General features: G+C 38.0%; 1 long non-coding RNA gene across 1 annotated transcript in view; it reads right to left on the reverse strand.

The window, feature by feature from the left end:
- LOC113016079 (uncharacterized) overlaps nt 1-3,332 on the reverse strand; it is a 36,776-nt gene extending 33,444 nt beyond the window's left edge. Inside the window, exon 1 of the long non-coding RNA XR_003271194.2 lies at nt 2,983-3,332. This is a non-coding gene — a long non-coding RNA (uncharacterized LOC113016079). The remainder of the gene's footprint in view (nt 1-2,982) is intronic.
- Nucleotides 3,333-12,481: the final 9,149 nt, after the last annotated feature.

The following is a 12,481-nucleotide window of genomic DNA, read 5'->3' on the forward strand; positions in this document are numbered from 1 at the left end:
GTCACTTTCAGCTAACGCTGCGTGTTTTAGATGGAGCTTCATAAAATTCACAACCGTTTATTCAAAAGTATATTCATAATAATCACCCCCTCCTCGCTCTCTCCTTATGTGTGTGTGTGTGTGTGTGTGTGTGTGTGTGTGTGTGTGTGTGTGTGTGTGTGGCTCCTACAGTAATTTTTTCTTTTGATGTACCTTTTTAGAAAGAGTTGCAGACAGTTATTGGACTAATATATATATATATATATATATATATATATATATATATATATATATATATATATATGTGTGTGTGTGTGTGTGTGTGTGTGTGTGTGTGTGTGTGTGTGTGTGTGTGTGTGTGTGTGTGCAAATAAAATAAAAAAAACTCCACAAATTCACATTTTTCTTTAACTACCAACGCACCGAATTTACGACACTAAAATATAAGGAAATAGTTTTTATCATGCTTTATTTTATTTTTTGTCTTTTTTTATTACTAAAAATGCTATAACTTTCAATTTTTCAATTAACTTAACAAGCCAATTATTCTTTATCTAAAAAAGTAATAACTGTTATTCTTTTGGAAATAAGTGAATTAAAAGCTTTGCTGAGAATTGGATAAAATCGCATTATCTGCAGCGTAAGTCGTAACTATCATTGTGTGTGCGTCTGTGTCTCCTTTTTCTTTCTGTCTTTCTCTGTTAAAATAAAATGCTTGTACTGTGCGTTAATTCTGATTGACTCTCAGTTCTGCTTTCATCAGGCTCGAGTTGATGCATCTGAGCCCGCCCCCTGACTGCGTCACGTCCTGTCAGACATGAAGTACAGTAAAGGTGTTCAGGACAACCAATTGAACCTCTTACCTTCACTCAGAGTATTCTGTTCTATTTTCATGCCCCATCTTATCCTTATCACCTCTCCGTTTTAGCCTTTATACTATAAATAAAGTAAATAAAATAGACTAGAATAAAATACACTCTCAGGGGTGATTTGTTTATACCGTTTGCTAAAGTCACATATGACTTACGGTGTATGGATTCGGTGATATCAAGGGGTGAAATGATTGCTTCTTTCTGTTTTTCCCTACTAAATAATAATAAAAAATAATAGCAAAAAGGTGAAAAACAAAAAAGTAAAAGTAAATTAAAAGAACAAAGCTGCAGAGTGTGTTTGAATTTTAATGTTTATCACGAAAAGTACAAAGACTGAACTTCACAAAGAAAAAGAGAAAAGGGGAGTCTCTGTCCATGGTGCTGAAACGAATGAAATTAATTGCCACTGTCGTTGTTATTTTTAAAGAAAAAGTAAAAATCTGAACTATTACGGGTTTGTAAGCAAATCTGAAAGCTCTGAGACTAAATAAAATTTAGGGAAGAATATTTTGAAATTAAAACTAAGTAAACATAGTTACAAACGTGGGGGGAAAACGACACTGAAATTCTAATCAAGAGGTTACACACCAACTTTTCAGTACTGAAATCTATTTTCTGAGAAGAATAAAATAATTTATGAATTGAATAATTATATGAATCTGCGAACAGACTTCAAGAACCAGAATCCCCTGCGTTTTAATGTGATTTAATTTAAATGTGTTGTTTTGACACGCAAACACAGCATAAATATGACCGCAATTTAACTCTAAAATTATACTTAAATGCCAGATTTACGCCCGAATTTTACGCATGAAGATGGCAGCTATAGTGTTGAGTTTAGTTTTTCTATGCAGCGAAACTGTGTGTACTGAATTTAAATGAAATGCCTTAATAAAACTTATCGCATAGAAACAAATAAAGCGGCAGTGTTGTAAGCCTGATTTTATATGATGCGGAAAAATTGTGTGTTTTAATGTTTTAAGTAGAGATGGCAGACAATCTACAGAAGTCCTGCACCTGTTGCATGGTGAGAGAAAGAAAATAGGAGAATAATCATATATATATATATATATATATATATATATATATATATATATATATATATATATATATATATATATATATATATATATATATGAAGAAATTAACTCTACTAATGAAACGATTTCATTTCTAAATAACGAAGCGAGCCATCATATATCAATATTTAGATTTCAATTGTTATATATGAAACTATTATTTTAAGTACATCTGTGAGAGATAACAAATCTCTTATAGTGTAAGTCCTGGAAATGATTGCAAATGACTGCCTTGTTGAATTTTGCCAAAATATATTTTGGCAAATAAATAAATAAGAAATAAAAAAATAACAATACTATAACTAAAGAAATATAATATATATATATATTTGATTGTTTCTGCGATTTTCTGTTTCTATATACTCATCTGCAATGGCCTGATTAATTAATTTCACGCTGTAGCCCCAGAGAAGATTTTCCCACAAACAAATGACCAAGAAAAAAAAAAAGAAGACTACGAAAGAAAAAAAATCTCCCAAAGAAAGAAAGAAAGTCAACATCAAGTTCAACAACGTGCTGGTGCTCATTAGCATCACAATGCTGTCTGGGAGCACACAAGTCTTCTTAACAAGAGGCTCTGGCGTCAAGTCCCTCCACCTCCCAGCCAAGGGGACATTTTCCCAGGCTCTGCTAACAATCACACAACTGTTTGCTTTATAAACGCCAGCTCTGGGGCCACTAAGCCCGCCTCATCAGCGCTCAATGGATGGGCCCGCTAATATGGGATGGAAGGGCCGGCTGCCACTCATCAGTTAGAGCTCACCATAATTGACAGCGAAATTTTCAGTTTAACTTGAACCACTATGCAACCTTTACTGAAAAGTGCATTTATATTTCTGCATGATTTTTTTTAACTTACATAAATACTATTACATACAATTATTATTTTTATTATTATTATTATTATTATTAGTAGTAGTAGTAGTAGTAGTATTAGTATTGCTTTTAGCGATAGTGCTTTTGAAATATGTTACTCGAGCTACCTTTCCCCCCCAGAGTCTCAAGGTTAAGACTGCATGACCTTAAATTAATCATATTAAAAACATACTTACAAGCTGTGTACTCAGTAAATTCCACATCTCCAGCTGAAGTCCATTCAGTGCGTTAATTCAAGTTTCTATCGGCCATCTCTCAAGTGCAACCAAACTCTAAGAGCCCAAAGTCCAGCCAATCGATGAACAAGCCTTCGCAGATTGAGAGTAAATCTACACAATGAGTTGATCCAAACCCAAAGAAGAGTGGTTTTTCTTTTTTTCCTTTTCATGACTTTCTTTTCTTTTTTTCATTTCTTTAAAAAAAAAATCACTGCCATTACTTCTGCATCGACACAAGCCAAGGCCGAGGTGATACTGCTGCCAGCATCCTCCTGCTTTCTCCTCACCAGCCCCCGATGACAGTATGCGGTGATGTTGCGTCGCCGGTCCCCTCCTCTCTCTCTCTCTCTCTCTCTCTCTCTCTCTCTCTCTCTCTCTCTCTCTCTCTCTTGCTCTCGCTCTCGCTCTCTCTCTCTCTTGCTCTCGCTCTCGCTCTCTCTCTCTCTCTTGCAAACATAACGCCTGGTGTGCACGACGTGTACAGAAACTCAAACATTCTTCGGTGACCATTGTGAAATCCATTGTTATGCTTGAATGACGGGTCTCTCTTTCTTTAAGTTGCATCCAGCGTTTGATATACGTGGTGAGCCGAAAAGCACAATCTCTGTGGCTGCTGGTGAGAGAGCCCAGGAGACGGAGGAGAGAAAGGAGCCAGGGAGAATCAACTGGAGACAGACGCAGACCTCAAATTTTGGTCTACTGGGAAAAAAACGACAGGGTAAAAGGCGCCCTGCTTTTTATAGTGGCATACTCTATGGCAGAAGGTTTTGTATTGCACGAAGAATTGATATGCTCATAGCCTCCATTCCCTTCCAGCCTCATCTTTCCATCTCTTGCCTCCTCATGGTCGTCAATATACAGAAGTATAGGACAAAAAATAAAACAAACAAACAAATAAATAAACAAACAAACAAACAAAACCAACAAAACAATCTGTTTTAGGCAGCGGTGGTAGTGACATCTGGAATGAGCAGTGATCTCCACACATTGCTTGACTGAGGCACCTGTGACAACATCTTGCGTACGGGAACACCGAGCCACACCGAGCAGCAAAGCACAATAAAAGCGACCGCAGATTTACACGTTTCCGTGGGTTTAAAGGCGCACTGCAGGATAAACGCTTGAACAGCAAACGATTTGTAAGAAAAGGAGAAGAGCACAGCAGCGATGTGTGATGTGCTGTTGCCGCAGCCTTAGCAGCGCAAGGAGAAGCTGATGCTTCCCCAGGGCTCCAGTGGGTCACGTTGCTTTACGTGGTGCTACGTCTTCTCCTTTGTGCGTAACAGAGCGCACGAGTGAACACTCGTGTGCCAGATGTCGGTATCAGAGCTGATAAAAACGCAGCATTCAGTCTGTAAGAAAACGAAATCATACTGCAGATACTAACATACGGAGAGGAGAGTCGAGGATAAAAGGTACAAAAACGAGCCGCGGAAACGAGCGTGATTCTTTGCGTGCTTACGTCAAGCGATGGGGTACATTCTTCCAAATGTCATCCAATAGACTGCGTGTGCGACGCAGGGTTAACATTCACGAGTTCAAAACACGGATGCCTGTTATAATACGGCTTTATTCCCTCTGCATTTATCTGAAAACATTTTTGGCGTGTGGACCCATTAATCCCAGAAGAAATTTTACATTTTTGACTTTCTAAACGGCAATCTGCCCCCCCCCAAAAAACCAAGTGTGTGCGTAAATATAACTGTCCAAATGTCAGAATTTAGGAAGATTAAAAAGAATAGGCCAAAGGGAAAGCAGTTATGTATTATTTGGCTGGTTTAAATTATAAATTAAGACAACAGAAAAGTAGAAAAGATTAACCAAGTAGAAAATACAAAGCAAGATTTAAAGTCACAATTTAAACTCAAGCCAAGGAAACCTGATCATTATCATTATTAATTGTGGAGTTAGCAGAAGTATAGTGACAGCAGCGAGAGAATTGTTATGAATATAAATCAGACATACGGTTCGACATTAAACTGCATTTTCCCGTTTATAGAAGCAAGCAGGCCATACACAAATTTAGAACAGAAACCAGAGTTTATTTATTTTTGTTCTTAATATTTAGTCCTGCAGTCAAATTAACTTGGGTCACAGCTGCCCGTGGATCATGAGGGCTCTTACAATTAAAGACTATAAATCATATGTCCCTTTATTGTTCTCTAAATATATTAACAGTGTCGCGAGGTTCCCCTTAAGCATCCACACATCTCCAAGTGTATAATGGCGGTCAATTAAATCAAAGTGAATCAGTAATCTCGTAACTGTGGCCCTTAATAAGGCCTGCACATCCGCACTTCTTTGCCGCGTAGTTCAGATCATTCGAGCCGAAACAGCGTCACCTAACGGCACAAACTCAGAGCTGCTGTTCGGGCCTGCATGCTTATTATCTCCGGCCTACGTCCACAGCACATTGCAAACCACAAAAAACGACATATTACTCCGCGACATCAATGTAACAGGAATAGAGCCATGAATAGAAACGATAGGATGCATCAAAACTATTGATTTCTGCAGATGTAGTGACTGTAAAATTGCAGGAGTAACTGATAGGCCTGATATTTTGTGTTTATTTGTTTTCACATTACAAAGCACGCACAAAGAATTTGAAGATCGTTAGTGTCACTCTAATGGAGATGCATAATATTAGTTACTTCATCATCAAAATCCTCGTTGCATAATTGGTGGTACTGAATAATATCCATGCACAGGCCTACATGATGCTACAGAATTGTCTGCAGGGCATTATTCTCTGCAGCATTGGAGAAAAACGTGATTGATCTTCGTGCGAATGCTTTGAAATTTAGAGGCTTCAAACCGAAATAGGAGCGCATGAAACTGCGTAATCTCTTAAGCAGAATGACCCGCAGTCACCATATTTTAGAGCAGCAGTGTCTTCGTTTTCAACGTAAGTAAGCTGTAAAATCATATCTAGAATGCGCAATCAGCTAATATCAAAGGAGTCTAATATTTTATAGAGACGGGAGAAGAACGGTTGTATCTTGTTACATATTTTTGTGTTGTTTTTTTGTTGTTGTTGTCTGCAGTAGAAAAGCGTTTCCATTAATACGAAGTAATGACACACATATGCACGTGTAAATGCTAAATACATCCCTTAGAGGCAATTATACTGAAGGTTTGCAAATCTACACACAGTTTAAAGAAATTTGTTGAGATTATTTTTGATTTTTTTTTAAAAATTTACATCGACGAGCAGGACATGTAGGACAACTGGAGAAAAAATAATTAAACGTTTGTCCCTTTCTTAGCACAATGTGAGGTTTAGTTGTCCTTTTAATGAAGAGTTGATATCTTTGGGCAATAAAAAAATGAATGCTTTAGAAAGTAGAGGTTTAAAAATGGTTTTCAAATACGGTAAAATTACACAGGTCAGGCAAATCGAATAGTGGTGCAATCACCGGTAAAAGACAATCGAATTCACCAAGGGAGTAGCAACGTCTAGCTCAACATGCGTTTGTCATGTCAGCTCCTCCTATTTTAATTTTTGCATAAACCTACATTTGGAAAAAATTACCTGGACAACATACTAAATATATTTATTGACTAAAAGAAAAAAATCAATTTATTAATCGGCTCACAAAGTCATATTTATAAGGTACGTTCAATGGTGCTCACAAAACTGGAGATTGCTTTTCTTCTTTATATGAATCTCATCTGTTTAATTTACAGACTGAAAAGCTTAATGAAAAGTTAGTTTTCTTGCACTCATAATTCACGATTTCCTAAACTGCATCCAACTTCCCCTTAAAATCATTCATTCCTGTCAAATTTGTATGGCTGTCATCATGCATGACCACACTGAACTCTGTTGGGTTCAATCGTTAATAAGTGACCGATTCAAGTGGCCACTTCTGGGAATTGTAATGGCCGCTCTTCAAAGAGGCCTGACCTGACACTGAAACAGCGGTGTCAAAGGTCACACATGAAGACCAACAGGAAGCCAATATTTGTCCTTCAGTCTGTCATGCCCCTAAATTAGCGCCTAAGTACTGCAGTTAATTGTCATAAGTTGTTTTGGGGTTGGTGGAAAGCTCTGATTCTCCAAAAGGGTTTAAAACATTCATATCTAAATTGATAATGAATTTGGCAGTTTTAAAAGTAATGCCTTGTTTTCCCACAAATTTGAATTGTTCAGATTATAAGTATTAGCATCATTATGTCTGGGGAAAAAGAAATGATGGGCATGAAAAGCTCTGAAATTTCCATGTTGACTTTTGTCCAACTGAAAGAGACAGATAAATAAATAGATAAGGTTCAGCGCAGTGAGCTCCTCTAGTTTTGAACTGATCACATTATTTGCAACATTGAATAGTTTGTGATATTTTATAATATATTTTGTTTTCTCAGTTATGGACGTTTGCTGTGGTGATGGGAGAATTATTCACTGATAGTGAAATCCATGCTAGGAAGCTTGTTTGTTTGTTTGTTTGTTTGTTTGTTTGTATAGCAGCACGTGACAAAAGCAATTATTTTAACAGCATGTAATTCTTAATTAGCAATTTGGAGACTGACCCACTTACATCCTGGGTCAGTTGAGATCTGGTGGCCAACCTTTCAATATCTGTGAGAGGCATTTAGAGGTCCATGCATTGGGCTGACATACCTACACACAGCCCTGAAGCGATCAACTGACCTAAAGCAAAATCAGTTTCATCGCACTGATAAAATCAAACACTCAACTCATGAAACACACTTAAAACACAACAGCATAGGCGGCACGTGCACTTATCGCTGCAACATCAACAAACCCCACGTTCATGAATGCAACACAGAAGCGATCAGATCATTAAAAAAAAGAAAAAGAATAAAACAGAAAAAGAAAAAAAACATACTGTGCAAATGCTAAACTTACATGTCAAAGAAACTGATAACCAGAAAAGTCATTCAACTTACATTTCATCACCTGCTTCTGGTTCTTGATCCTCAGGCTGAGGAAGAGATGTTGATGCTTTCTCCACCATGTGAAAACAGAGGAACGGTCTTGCTGCTTTCCTGGTTTAATTGGGAACAGGCTGGAGTTTATGCTAATTCGCGCTGACATCAGTTCTAGCAGCCCCCCACTCCATAAAGGAGGAGAGCAAAAGGGCCAAAGTCGCGCCTCTTTTCCCAGGCAATTCCGTCGGTCAAGTTCAAGCACAGCGGTTGTCATTTAGAAAATGTGACTGCGCAGATAAAAATTAGGGGAGGGGGGTAGATTTATTTAATTTTTTTCCTAAATGAAAAAAACTATACATTTTTGCCTGTTTGACATTTTTCCTAGTGTACCAACAAATTTGAGTGAAAACGTTTCACAATGAGCATGTGAGTTTGGAAATTTCTTTCCAAGAGTAAGAAGACTCCCCCATGGGGCTGACAAAATATTACCCCAAGAAATGTTTTCTTGGAGTAAAAAAAGAGGTGCGTCCAGTTAACACTTGATATTCTTCGGATTCATGGAATTTATACCGAGTACATGATGTAGTGGTAGAGTACAGTAGTGGTTGAGAAAACTGAGCTGCTGAAGGTTCATCTTTGGTTAAGTGAGTGTAACTGTCGTTTCCTCTGGCAAAGAGAAGTTAAAAAATACCTCAAGCACCAGCTTTCTCGTGGTTTTTTTTTTTTTTTTTTTTTTTGCGTGTACTTGTTCATCACTCATCTGTGCATGCGAGCGAGTGGATGATCCATGGGATCATCTATGCTGCCGGAAACACAAGCACTCGGTGAAACAGAATTAGCGTCGTACATTTGCGTAATTACAATCTAAAGTGTGCAATCATTCATGTCGCCCAAATCCAGAAACCGTGTGAGGAGACGCCAGCGCAACAGCTTAACGCATCGCAGCAGAATCAAGCTGAGCCAATTCTGCCGTGTTTGTCTCTGAATCTGAAAACAGACGGCCATGATAGGTCAGTGAATACGCAGATGTAAGGCCAATACGCATCTCAAAGGCTTCATTTGTGGGTGAGACACAACAGGTGTGTGACTACAGTTTGTTTTTATTATAGCATGTAAGCTTTTACAAAGAGCACTCATTAAATGGTTTTGGTCAGTAATCTCTCTTAGATTTTCTTTTTCTTCCTCCAATCAACCTCGTTCACAGACACGTTTTGCCAAATAACGGCAGGTAAAAGAGGCACAGGTGTGCATAATAATATTAATGATCTGAATTATATTTGGTCCTGAGCTGGTGCATGTTGGTAGTATGGCTGCTGCATTCAAGCACAGAGCCATTTTGAATGCAACATCTGTGCTTCTCCTGTTGCAGCGATACTAAGTTCCTTGAGGCTGGTTCAAAGAAATGCATTTTTTCTTATTAATGGAGAGTGATCAGAAATGTACATGATAAATAAAAGCTATTTGATCACTCTGAAAGGAAATAACCAACCAGACTGTTATATTTGACACCTATGACAGTGTTTGGCTTGTATACACTGTAGAAACAGATGTGGGATGAGGTTTTTTAAAAAGATAATGCCTCAGCAGTGAATCGCCTTAACAGATGCAGTGTAACCTTCCTTATAATATATGCCTGGTAATTAACAATCATGACTCTCACTACTCTTTTAAATAAATCCATGTGACAAAGCAGATCTGGCCCTCCGTAGCTGGTTCCCACACAGCAGAGGAGGCAGCAGTTAGGAAAAGAGACAAAAAGGAAAAGAGCGGGGAAAATGAAGGGAGACGAGAGAGGTGGTGGGGGGAGTGTTTCCTTTGACGGGGCACCATTGCAACATTTGCATATATTCAAATCAGGTGATGAATGTCATGCATGAGGGTGAACAAAGACAAGCCAATGGGAGGGCTGCGTCTCTGCTGCAGGCTCAGAAGCAGCCGTCGGTATCCCAGCAGCACCCTGGGAGAAACACGGGGAAGTGGTGTGGGAACCAAGAGGCCCCCCGATCTGAGCAGAGGGAGGGGAGCCACTTGTAGTCTGTGGTGAATTTGCATTTTATTTGTGTCCATTTTCCTCAGTAATTTCTGCCCCAGCACTTCAACCACAGATGGCTAACACAGGAAGAAGGATTTGCATTTGTGTCAAAGATGATAATGATGGACATGTTTTCCACCCAGACAGAGACATTCCTTCTCTGGGTCTGAATTACATTTTAATGTCTCGAAAAATATACAAAATATTTAAGAAATTACTATTTCCTTTTGTTTGTGATCAATGCCAGATGTAGGCATTGGAAAAGTCAGAGTTTGCACAATGTCAGGATGATCTATGAATGCTGTGCTATCCACAAAAGACAAAGCCAGAAATGACTCAGTGTGTATTTCATAACCCAGCAGCATCAAGAGATGGCTTAACAAATACCTCTATGTCTTAAAAACTGATATGCAAAAGTGAAATTCTAATTAAAACTCTCACTAATCTCACAAACGCATTGCCTGAAGGTGGAGGCTGGAGGTGGATCATAAACATCAGTCACGCACGCAAAGCTTGATATTGAGTTAAACCACTAATTTCACTTGATTTATGTTTGCAGATGCTTGCCTGATGGTTCATACATGCCCACGAGAGATGCTGTTGCTTCACTGCACAAAGCTCCATTTGATCAAATTCACAGCTCCTATTGAAGCGCCATGCTCTCGCACCCAAATTCACAGGGCGAAGGATCAGGCACATCTTCAGTAGAAGGGCTGCCACCAATTAGCAGAAAGTTGAAATTCAATCAGCTTCAGGAGACCAGCCAAATAACATGAACACACATGCTAAACACAGATTTAAATGCTGTGAATGGGTCTTGGAAAAAGATCTTTAGAGGGCATGCTGCTGGAAATACTTGGCACTGTTGGGGGCTTTAGATGGGATGAGCTGACATTATAATGCATGTTCAGGCCAAGCGTGGATATGTTTCTGGGTGTACGATCATTTGGAACTTCAGAGACAAACTATACCACCCATGAAGGATGCACCGAGCTGTTTCCTGCACTGTCTCAGGTGCCGAACAACTCATGGTTTACTGTATTCCGATGCCTGCAGATTGTGTTAAAACACTGTCAAATTGCAAAGACATACACTTTGTCTTCAGGTTTGAAGATAACTGTGTTGGTATAGTAAAGTTTTTTTTACCCATCAAAATGGGAAAATAATACTTTAATAACATGATAGCATCAGAAAGTGTGCTCTCTTCTTTACTCATTCCCTGGTGTTTAGTGTTTTAATACCAAATCAGAGAGTAACAGGAGCATATCAGAGACTTTAAGCTTCACAATCTGCATAATGTTTGTTTTTATCCAATGAAATGCTAAGATGCATGATGGTGGAAGCATGAAACCTGGAGATTATCATTAGAAGGATCACACAGAGGCATTAAGGGGCACTGAAGAATAACAAGGAAAGATGAAGGGTACAATTTTACATTTAATTAGAGATGAGAAGTAAAAGCAAAACCTCTTTACAAGTTTCCTTATTGTTTGTCATTTTTATACTGCAGAATATGTATTAATTAACAGACATTTTCACACTATTATTTTTTGTATGTTCAAATCGTAAAACCGGGGGAAATGATGCAATAATTTTCAATCATATTTTCAATCATATTTTTACTATCACAGTGGCATTTTTTTTGTCTCTATCAGGGGACTAAGAGCAAAACATTGTTATTCTGATGCCTTCATAAAAATCGGAAAATGTTCACGTGAACGAGTGAACATTTTCCGATTATGGCTGTTGTAATCGGAAAATGTTCACTCAACAGTATGGCTGTTGTGTTATTTTGATTTCAGTAAAGTTGCGAAAGTGAAATACTATGCCTAATTGCTACATTATAATTGCTACATTATAAACAAAATCCCCAAAATCCACATTTTAATATTAGTAATTGAAAATGTTAAAGAGGTAAAAAGGAAGGGGCAGGAGTAGTAGAAATTGTATTTTTGTCTACCTATATTGTTTTTCTTTCTCAAGGGTTCTCACCTTTCAGTTCTTATACTGATTGCCCGCAGTAGGCTTAGGCTGCTCTAATTTTGCTTGGCCGCAACTTTTCTTTTCTTTTCTTTTCTTTTCTTTTCTTTCCTTTTTTTTTTTTTTTTTTTTTTTTTTTACCTGGGTGTTCAAACCAAATCACTTTTATTGTCACATCACATGTGCAGGTACGCTGGTACAGTACATGTGAGTGAAATTCTTGTGTGCAAGCTTCACGAGCAACAAAGTTGTGCAAAAATACAATAACATAAAACAAGCAAAATATAGGAATGGTTCAGGCTAACTTTATCTATGGTTCACTTTATCTAAAGTGACTCTTTAGATAAAAAGAAAATCTTTCAACATTAGCAATTTGAATGTGTGATTATGAAAACAATGGTTCGTTTTCTCTGAAGGTTAACCAATTAAGAAAAAATAAATAAAAATTAGTAGAAAATACACTTTTACCTCCAGATTGACTTTCACCTCAGAGGCATATGGGGATTCACATTTCAGATTTACGATTCTTTCCCGGAGCACCTGAAGGCA

This window comes from Astatotilapia calliptera, chromosome 23 (genome assembly GCF_964374335.1).
Source record: "Astatotilapia calliptera chromosome 23, fAstCal68.1, whole genome shotgun sequence".
Lineage (NCBI taxonomy): Eukaryota > Metazoa > Chordata > Actinopteri > Cichliformes > Cichlidae > Astatotilapia > Astatotilapia calliptera.